Below are 11,638 nucleotides of genomic sequence, written 5' to 3'. Positions count from 1 at the left end.
TGGATACTGACGTAGAATAAAAATATCGGTATAATACCATCATCATAATTGGCTCGACAATATCATCAACGAATTCGAGAATTTGTCTCGATCTGTTGAAGATAGTTCCATTCACTCACTGTTAGGGTTTTATGCGGGACATGGAACAGACTCTGATTATGTTAATGTTTGATTTATGTCAGAAAGACACTCGTTTCTGTTTATTATATTTTTTGTTGTTAATAACTAGCTTTTGATTGGTATTATGGTCATATTAGTGTCAGTCAATAATACCTAACTACTTTATATATTATATATATATATATATATATATATATATATATATATATATATATATATATATATATATATATATGTATGTATGTATAATAGTGTATATTGATAAAATATAATAAGACCTTTATTTTTGATTATTTAATAAAAATATATTAAAGATGCAAATTACATTTTTTACAAAGGTTTTATTTAATTTTAAAAATTTTATTTTTCTTTGGAAACTGCTTTGGACTTAAAAACTAAAACTTGCATAAAACGTGGCAATTTGTGGTATTTTAAATCAAATATTTGACTTAAATTACATAATAAAATACTTAAAGCAATTCTATAAACATAAGAATAAGTAAAATACGACATTAAAATTCTTAAGACGGGTGATTAACTAGTGTACAACAGATGTCTAACTGAAAGAAGGAAGTAGCATACGCTGGCATCTTTTATTTTAGTTAAAAACATTGTTTTTAATATAGATACTATATGTAGTCACCTGATATTTAATTATCAAAGAAAAGACAACCTACGCTTTTAAGGTTTTCTTTATTTCATTCAATTGATTGTAAAGTACTGTAAACTAAGGTTAATGTAGGTAACCAACTGGTAAATGTTTTACCCTCTTGCATAATAATTTGATGAAGAAACATCTTCAGATAAACTTTGACGCAACGGCTTGTTTAAAAGGATTTTTTAATATCGTCGTTATACCGACATAGAGTACTTACTTTATTTTCATCTTTTCTTTTTATTCTTTCTACTATTTCTGTTTTTCTTTTCTCTATACTAAGATTATAATATTCACTAGTAAATAAACAAATATATATATATATATATATATATATATATATATATATATATATATATATATATATATATGTATATATATATATGTATATATATATATATATATATATATATATATATATATATAATATAACTAAAGTAGTGGTAAAATAAAAAAATTAGTTAAAAAAGTTAGGTAAATATAACATTAGCGTAAAAATTAAAATGAACAATTATTCACGTTGCCGTCTATTCATAACAAATTATTATTAAGACGAAAATATTACTATTATTAAGTAGTTTTAAGGCTTTATTTTGTACTAAGATAATGCTTTCGTATCGTACTAAGATAATGCCTCTCTATCCATAGAACATTTTTATCATTTCTATAACTTCATACAAACTTATTTCACATACCTATTACCAATTATCGTAAATGCACTCGTAGATAGCACAATTTAATCACCTCAATAAAACCAGTGATTTTAAAATATACCTGGAGATATTTGCAAACTGATCGCTGACCTACGACAGGTAGAGACAATAAAATGCTTGCAAACTGCTAAGGTTTAATAATTCAAAAGAATAATCCAAGTCCAGATGTATTGAATACAAATGCAATGTATTGGCTGATATTTGAGAATTCCACTAAATTCTATTGATAGCTACCAAAACTATGCGACGGAAAAATTTCTATTTATTTGTTGTTGTTCAATGAGTGCGGTGATGAGTTTACGAGTCTCCATATGAAGCCGGTCTGTTAATTTTATGGGAGGTTATAAAGTGATGAGTTTGTACAAGTCCGTATGTTGGTCCGGAATACAACTAATCTGATTAAAGACGTCCGCACTTAGTACAATTTCCGCGCTTAGTACAATTAAACCTAAAGCTAAGATAAATACTATAATAAGATTTAATATTAATCTCAACAGGCTTTCGAGTTTAACCACGTCGATTAATAACTGCGCCGGGTTTTCGACAACCTTTTTAATGTCTTTTTAGGGCTTTCGAGGTCTCAGTCTTCCGACACTCTGTTTATCGAAAACCCATCCATATCTATCGTTACTTGCATGCCAACCCTCATCATCCATCTTCGCACATTATTTTAATTATTAATATCCTTGTCTCCAGATCAGTACGCACTTGCAATAATGCAAGTAGACTCGCTGAGCTCTCTTGTTTAAAACAAGCCCTCATCCAAAATGTCTACCGCGAAACTCACATCAGTAGGAGCATCCACAGATATCGATCTCTCACTCAGTCTTAACCTATATATATATATATATATATATATATATATATATATATATATATATATATATATATGTATATATGTATATATATATATATATATATGTATATATAGGCAACCGTAAATAGGTATTTCCCGTCTATTTGGTCGTCATCAGTATGGTCCAGCTAAGTTTGAATTGAACCAAATTAACTTAAGAAAGAATCTACAGGTGCCACGCGACCAATTGTGGCAGTACTGTCAGAAGTCCCTGCATTCCAGCCTGGTGACTCTAGAACACAGCCACGGAGAAAGATACAGCTACCTTAGAAAAGAATCACTTAGAAGTAATATTACCAATTGTAGCAATAATATCATAGGATGACAATAGCCAGAAATATGTATTTACGTTTGCCTTTCAGCTTCATCTATTTTGCTTTCTACCGAGTTGCGAGTTTTGGATTATTTTTTTACTTTATGTTATACTAGTCTCACATTAATTAACATCCCTGTTTGTTTTTTAAAACATTTTGATATTCCTTTCCTTAGGTATCGTAATCCTCCGTGGCTGTGTTAGTTGTAGCTCTAGAACTGTAGAGTCTTCTGACATTATTGCCACAATTTTTCTTTTAGTCTTTTTCTCAGGTAGCTGTAGCTTCCACGAGGCTGGAATGCAGGGACTTCTGACAATACTGCCACAATTGTTTACATGGCTCCTATCAATCGTTCCCAAATTAAATTGCTCCCTTTCTTAGTTAGCTGCACCGTATTGATGGCGACTTAATAGTCAGAAATATGTATTTACAGTTGCCTTTTACCTTCGTTTATTTTCGTTTCTACTGAATTGTCGGTTTTGCAAATAATTTTTTTCCTTATAGATGCTGTTAGCACCCTGTGAGTGTCCCTGCCTGGGGTACAGGTGAAAACCGGTCAATGGTCTCGAGAGCAGAGGATGGCTGGAAAAGTCGCAATGGTCGAGAGGGCGGAAGAACCCAGAGCGTCTGATCCAGAATGGGCGGCTAAAGAGAAGGTCCTCCAAATGGAGGTTGTGGCGTTAGGAATAAGCAACCTAACACACAGAAAAACATAAGGGTAAGAAGAACGAAAATCGAAAGATGAAAAAGTCAGATCGGGAAGCACATCGCCGGGTGGAAATCCACACCTCTGATAAAGGGAGCCCCATCGCACATACGGGGGGCAATATTGCGAAGAGTTCAGAAGACCCAGTTTTATCAAAGCTCAACCAAAAATCAAAACGAAGAAAAGATAGAACATCCATAAGTGCAACATGAAATATACAAGGATGGAACAACAAAAAGGCAACGAAAGTGATCAAGGAGTTTAGAGAGAGCAACATCGACATACTAGTAACAACAGAAACCAGCAAGAAAGAAAATGGAATGGAAACAATAGAAGACCATATCCACTGCTGGAGCGGAGTTAATGAAGAATGTAGAGCAAAGGCAGGAGTAGGAATACTAATCAAAAATAAGTGGAAAAACAGGGTTAGAATATGGGAACCAATCAACGAGAAAATAATTAAAATGCATATAGACATATATTGTAAAGAGACAGTGATACTCGGAGTATATGCACCAACAGACGATTCCCCGAGAGTAGAAAAAGAACATTTCACGAAACAACTTCAACATCAAATAGAGCTAATTAAGAAGAACGTGGAGGTAATTATAACAGGAGACCTTAACGACATAACCGAAAGGAAAGAAAACGATAAAGTAGTGGAAAGATTTGGAGAGGATGAACAAAACGATAACGGAGAACGTCTGATTGAATTATGGAAACTAATCAACCTAAAAATCACCAACGGATTCTTCAGACATAAAAATATTCATAAATATACATGGACGCAAGAAACCCGAAAGCTGAAATCGATAATAGACTACATAATAATCAAACTAGATACCACAATAAAGATCAAAGATGTGCGAGTCAGAAGGGAAGCAGAAGTTGGAATGGACCATAAACTACTGACAGCAAAAATGGGCATTAATTGGAAACATAACAAGATCCCCTCTACAGAAGAACCGTTGAACACTATAAGAGAAAAACAATACAATATAGAACTACTCCAAGAACAATCAACAAGAGAACTATACCAACAACGTCTACACCAAAAATTAATCGAATTTAGATACGGCAACATCGAAGAAATATACGAGCATATAAAGGCGAGTATAAAACAAGCAGCAGTCGAAGCCCTTGGAGAAAAGGAACATTATAACAAATAAACAGCACTATTATGAAATAAATGAACTAATAAAAAGCATAACTGAAGAAAAAAAGCAACTGTACAGAAAATGGCTGACTACAAACAATGATGAAGTTTATAAAGAATATAGAGAAAAAGATAGAGAAGTAAAAATACCAATAACACAACAAAAAATGAAGAATGGGAAAGAACCTGCTTAAATATTGAAACATACATAGGAGGAACAAGAACTTCGGAGTTATGGAAAATACTGGGAGGATTGAAACAAAACTCAAAAGAAAAAATTTAACTGAAATACACCGGATGATACAATGGATATTTCAGAAAGCCATAAGTGGAGAACAGCTCCCAAAGGAATGGACGGATGCATATATGACATCTATATTTAAGAAAGGAGATAGAAAACGATGTGAAAACTACAGATGAATAAGCGTAATATTATCAATAGGAAGATTATATGGGAAGATACTGCAAGAAAAAATAGAGCAAGCGATAAAAGGAAAAATCGGGAAGGATCAGGCAGGCTTCACGGCAGAAAGATCATGCATAGACCACATATACACACTGGAACAACTGTTGAAAAAGAAAAAAGCAAAAAATAGAGATATACATTTGGCACTTGTGGACCTGAGAAAGGCGTATGACTCTGTACCAAGGTCAGATCTATGGGAGGCAATGTACATTAGAAATACAGACGGAACTCATAGAAATTACAAAAGTTCTGTATAAAGAAAATAAAGTGTTCATTAAAATGGGAACAAGAATCATAGGAGACTTCACCACAACAAAAGGGCTCCTACAAAGTTGTTCCACATCTCCAACCCTATTCAAAATATACTTAGAGAAAGCCTTCACTACATGGAAAAGAAAATGCGAAGACATGGGAGTACCGGTACGGAACGAATACCTATATACGTTAAGCTTTGCAGACGATCAAGTCGTGATTGCACAAGACCAAGACGACCTCAGCTGCATGATGAAGAAACTACCAGAAGAATATACCAAGGAGTCCCTATATATTAACCTCGCGAAAACATAGTACCTGTTAGGTAGAGAAAGGATAAATTCAAATACTTGGGGTTTATAATCACGAAAAAGGCAACAACAGAGGAAGAAATTACACAAAGATTAGGACAAACAAGAACAGCAATCCGACAACTTAACTCAGTATGGTGGGATAGACATATAAATATGAAGACAAAAACACAGATTTATAAAACATTAGTGCAAAGTATTATGACATATGGGGCTGAAAATTTGATCATAAACCTGATCATAAATTTGAATGCCTGCGAGGATGCTGCAGAGTATCAAGAATGGATAGGAGAAGTAATGACGAAATAAAGCAAAGAACATCATTAGAAACAGACATACTAACATTGTATAGAACAAAAAAGACTAAAGTGGTATGGACATGTAAGAAGAACTAGCGACAGCAGATGGATAAAGAGATTAACCGAATGGAGCCTAATATGAAGTAGGAAAAGAGGACGACCCCGAAAATCCTGGAGAAACGAAGTAGACGATGCCATGAGTAAGAGAGGCCTAAACGATGGAGAATTGGACAACAGAGGGAGATGGAAACGGTTGAGCGAGGGAAGGCAGTGAATACTGAAGTGCAGTAAATACTGAAGTGAAGTAGTAAATATAATATATATTTTTAAAAAAAATACAATATCTGCAACATTTCTTCTGTTAAATAAAATATCTTCTAGTTTTTATCTTTTGTCTTAAACTTTTAACTTTTTTGTAAACAAAAAAAAATTGATAATATTCTATCAAATTTTTTGCGTTATAAGCGTAGGGAATTGGTTCCTGTGGTGTGCTCATTTCTTATGCGCAATTGGCAACCTTCAATTTTGGACACCATTAAAGAGTCTAATTTAGTTGTAGCCCCAGGTAAAACAGATAATTATTATTGCTTTTATTTTTTTAATAGCTATTAGCAAATTATAGGCGCTAAAAGATGATCAAATTTTATGATTTAGCTTATGCAAAATATAAACATTAATTTAGTTGTAGATTAAAGTGTAAATATATAAATAATTTTAAACAAATTTTAAACTGTGATTCGAAATATATTAAAATATAATATTTGAACGGTTTTATAAAGTGGAAAGAATAAAAAAGAATATTGATACAGTAATTTATGGATTAGTTGATATCCTACGTTAAAAAACATTTTATTTTTGGGTTAATCTACAAACAACATTTAAGTACCTTTATTAATATAAGCTTAAAATAAAAGATCTGTGGTTAAATCAGAATACGAAAGACAGGAAAACTTATTTAAATAAATCACTATTATCACAATTGTATTTCATAATTAAAGAAATATGTTTTGGTAGAAATAAACACGAGTAGACGGAAGAATATACGGAAAATTGGATGTAAAAATGGCAGAATATAATAATTAAAATAATTTTAACTATACCATTATACGGACACAATTTAAGAGCTTTTAAGCTTAATAATAATATGTGGGGACTAAATCAAACAGTAAAATTATTGACAGATCCAAAAATTATTTTTCTAAATGGGCTAAAAAGATATTAAATTGGTAACAGGTCTTCCAATCAAATGCAGCACTTTCACGTATCATCTGAATTAGATATGCACGTCAAAGAGTTAGAACTGTTGGTTTAGCCAAAATAAAGAAAAAACACGGTGGCAGAACACATAGCATGAGGCCGCATAATATTGCTCCGCAAACGGGACAAGTTCCTAAAAGATGTTACTCCTACACTTTGTGAGATAGGTACGGACATATATTTTCTATAGAAATCCGTTTAACTACATTTGAGTTACGTACAATACATCTTCTCTTAGATCTAAGTGCAGTTAAGTCTATTGTTAAATCGCAGTTATGTAAAATCTTTCATAAACCTATTAGAAAAATAAAATGATTTATTTACTTTAAATCTGTAATGATAGTAAAATTGTTTAAATTTATTTTTCGAATTCTATCATACAGTATATAGTAACTATCTTGTGAACAAAAGAGACAAAATTACTTAGTTCGTTAACTGCTTTTAAGCACCCCTTTAGTGTCGGTACTATCTAACTTAAAATACTATTTCCGATCGTTCCCCAACGAATGATATCAAAATATAACAATAGTACCTGTTGGAGGGGTTAAATAATTCCCCCTTCTACCTCAACAGGTGCACGTAGTTCTTGAAGCATAACAGTGTATCGGGCACTCACTCGTCCGGCACAGTCCGTACTAAGAAGTCAGCGAATAGCATCCTGCTCTCGAAACCATATCGCGTGATTTTTTCGAGAGAATTTTGACAGGAGCTTTTCCTGAATACGTTTGTCGTCTAGCCCAGCATTGAGGTCTATCTGGGCAGTTCGTCGCTTGTGTGATTGATCACTGAGGTAATAGTGTACGTCTCCTTGTGTTTGCCGGCGCTTGTGGTATATGGACCCAAAACGATTAGTGTATTGGGATGAACTTGTGAAAAGAAATTAGTGTTAAAATAAATAGTGACTTCGTTTGCTTTTGAACTACTAATGTAATGAATTAGTAAATTTAACTATTTTGTAAAGATTGTTAAAGTAATATTGGTGTCTGTTGTGCGGTAAAAACTAAAGTGAAAATTTCATTTTTCTTTGGAGTAATTCAGGGTAAGTTTCATTTACTAAACAATATATTTTATATAATCTTAAATTAGGTTTTTAAATCGGAAAAGCTATCAATAGAAGAAACTTTTCAAAATTACTTAACACAAATTTAAAGTATGAAATAAAGTATAAAATTGACAAGGAATCAATATTATAATAGTATTTGATTATTTTTATATTAAGCTTCTCTAAAAATATATAATCATTCTTCCCTGAGTAGTGTTTATTTGTTTCATATTATTGTTTTTTGCTTTGGGGCTTTTGTTTCTTATAAGTGTTATTCAGTTGACACTGTAGCCACAAGAAGAGATTGTTGAGATACGATATTTTAAACTGTTCTGTTTTCATTATTTATCTCTTCTTTTACTGTGTAATCTTGAAAAGGCAACTTTTCTGCTTGGTAGTGTTTAACATTTTAAATTCTTAACTTTTTATGTATATGTCTTAAGTTGTCAATTAACGATGTCCATTAGCAAGATGTAAAATTTTCTAGATTACTTTACCTCGAAAAAGTTTGTATTGTACCAGTTTTGTTTACATTTTCATTTCATAAAATAACACAAAATGAGTCATATGGACAATGGATAAAATATCTTAATAACATACTATAAAAACCAAAAATTATTAAATTAAATAACTATTATTATTTTCACATATATTCTATAAAATATATAGAAATGTTGGTTATAAAAATAAAACTATCTGTTATAAAATCTATGTCTTAACAGGAAATTTATTAAAATGTAGCCATCAAACAACTTAATTATAAATAACCAAAAAGAGTCCAAATTATTTTAATAAACAGCAAATTTATTGCTTTACATATTAAATGTTTGTATAAAAAATTTAGTTGTCACTAAAATACTTAATTTTTAATTTTATATTGTACTCATTTTATTTTGTCCACCCGATAATAACCCTCACGGATTAATGCGGTTAGTAAAATTTAAATTAATTTTTAATAATTATAATTTAATTTTTACTTAACATAATATAGGTAGTTTGTATTTGACGTTTCAGTATATTTTTATACTAAACAGTATTTAAAAACATCTTAAATGAAATAAACTTTAATTAGGAACAACTAATATAAAATGATATAATTCATGTAAAAAATATACATCACTGATAAATCATATTGGATTATAATAGTTACTGACTCTAGCAAAATAAATTATTTGTGCATTTTATATAAAAATGTCCATAAGACTACCTATAATAAAACTGATTCGGAAAATATAAAAGCAATAAAGTAATGATGTTAACATATTTATACTATATATCTCAAAATATAAAACGTATAATCATATCATTGAATAAAGAGAAACTATTATATTAAAATATATGTAATTTACAAACTTTTGTATAGTTTTCTTCAAAATTATGACAGAATTAATTTTTTTTAAATGTTATAATGTGGCTAGTAGATTATTATTTTATGAAAATCGTACAGCAGTGGTATTCTGATAAATTTAATAAAAATTTTAACTGATATTGTAGTTTTTTCCTATATACCTATTATACGTCTGTCATCCAACTACAATAAATTTCAACCACTAAATTTGGCGTGTTTTAATACAAACATTTATTTTTTTATTGGCTTTTTGTATCTGATACAGAAGTCTGTCAGGTATATTTCATGATTTTACTTTTCCTCTTTTCAAAGTGTGCAATTAAAAACACATAGTGTTCACTTTTTATCTGAACAGAAAATAAAAGTTTATTTGGTTCATTCTTTCAAATTATATTAGTTGTTTTCATGAAATATTTTAAAACTAAGATATTGTAAGTTTTTAATAATATTATATAACTGTTGTATTTAAAATATGACCAATTTCAACAGTATTCAAAACAAATGTTTTGTGTTTTTATTTTTTTTACCAACGTTTTTATTTTACCCTTTTACTGGTACTTACTTATTCGCCACAAGTTGATGATTTTTTATTTAAATGAAAGTTGTCTCTTTGCTTTTTCTTCTTATATTTCGTGTTCTCTATACACTATTATTGAATGTTTTCCTTTTTGAATTATCTCTAAAATTATCTAATTTTGATATAAGAGTCATGTTCATTTATTCTGATATTCCACCCAAATAAAAGTTTTCGTATTCTCAAATTTTATTAATATAATGGTTTGTTTTTCTTGTTTATTTTTAAGTTTATCTTAAATATGTCTTAATACAAAAATTTATAAATATAATTGCTATAGTTTACTTCTTTTCTATCCTTTTACCTTTTCTTTGAATCTATTGTTATATTCCTCGAATGGTTTCTTACAAAAATATCAGGATCCCCTTTTTTATTGCTTATGTTTTCTGTTAATACAACCTATTCCATGTAAAAAACAATTTTTTTAAAAGTATAAAATATGTATTTTTACAAAAGAAAATATTTTTAAAGTAATCTGATCTAAACTAACTAATCTAAAGTAATCTAATTTTTCATATTTCGTTAAACATAAATTTGTTATTCTTGTATCAAGCAATTTTGTTTTCTTATTTTTTTAATGTAGTTTTAAAAAAGGTAAAAAAACGGTATTCTTTACTTTATCATAATTGACATGAAAATGATGTTATATTTTTTACATTTGTATAGTCAATCAAGTAATTTTTATGTTACATTCTTAGAACTTTTGTCATAGTTTCTTGATATAATATATTATTTTGAAAATCATTTTACTACGATATGCATTGTTGCATTTACCGTGAACGAAAAATGTTCTGATTAAAGACTAACTTATCTTCATCTGGTCGTGTAGCTAAAATGTTATTTGAAACGAAAAGAATAAGTAAGACATTAACACGTACTACAAGAAATATTATATTCATTATCTTAAGATTTAATTATTATTATTAGTATTTTCTACTTATTAGACAACTTGCAACTAAATGACTATTATGCATGTCATAAAGAAAATTTTAATTGATGTATTATAAAATTAAATTCTATTTCATGGAAACCAAAGAAGGTAAATAGTAAATGTAAATTAGCAATAACAACATTTATTGATTATTATTTCCACGTTGTTTTTACAAGTATACTGTTACAAACAATAAAAAAACTTTCTTGCTTCTGCCCAATCCATTTTTATTATTTTAAAACATATATCTTATATGTAAAACTGTATATTATTAGTTTCTAATGAAATTGTAAGTAATTTGCATAACAGAAAATAACCCAAGGTATAAAAAGAAAAAGTTTCTTAAGTTATAAAAATTAATGTTTAAAATCATAAGACGACTGTTATTAGAAATTACTGTTGTTTGTATTCATAAGATATTAAATTTTAATATTTTGGATAAAATATGAATGCATATTACTATTTTAATGGGAATAAGCCACAATTAAAGTTTTAATTTTAAACTTTAATACATTTAACTTAACTTTAAACATTTAAAGTAAATTAAAAGTTTATTGACGTATTACTTTCCACTAAATCCATATTAATAATACATTTTTTTCGGAAGTGTATGCCATTATATTTATTAAATTTTATTC

The 11,638-nt window shown here is 29.3% G+C and overlaps 1 protein-coding gene across 7 annotated transcripts in view; it reads left to right on the top strand.

Moving 5' to 3' along the window:
• The first annotated feature begins 7,735 nt into the window (after nucleotides 1-7,735).
• LOC140443476 (uncharacterized) overlaps nucleotides 7,736-11,638 on the top strand; it is a 447,648-nt gene continuing 443,745 nt past the window's right edge. For all 7 annotated transcript variants that reach the window (XM_072534774.1, XM_072534768.1, XM_072534773.1 and 4 more), the window contains exon 1: nucleotides 7,736-8,144. The gene's annotated coding sequence lies outside the window, so the exon portion shown is untranslated. The remainder of the gene's footprint in view (nucleotides 8,145-11,638) is intronic.

The sequence above is a fragment of the Diabrotica undecimpunctata genome, chromosome 6, assembly GCF_040954645.1.
Source record: "Diabrotica undecimpunctata isolate CICGRU chromosome 6, icDiaUnde3, whole genome shotgun sequence".
In the NCBI taxonomy this organism is placed as follows: domain Eukaryota; kingdom Metazoa; phylum Arthropoda; class Insecta; order Coleoptera; family Chrysomelidae; genus Diabrotica; species Diabrotica undecimpunctata.
The sequence above is the reverse complement of the archived record's forward strand: the minus strand, read 5'-3'. Positions and strand labels throughout refer to the sequence as shown.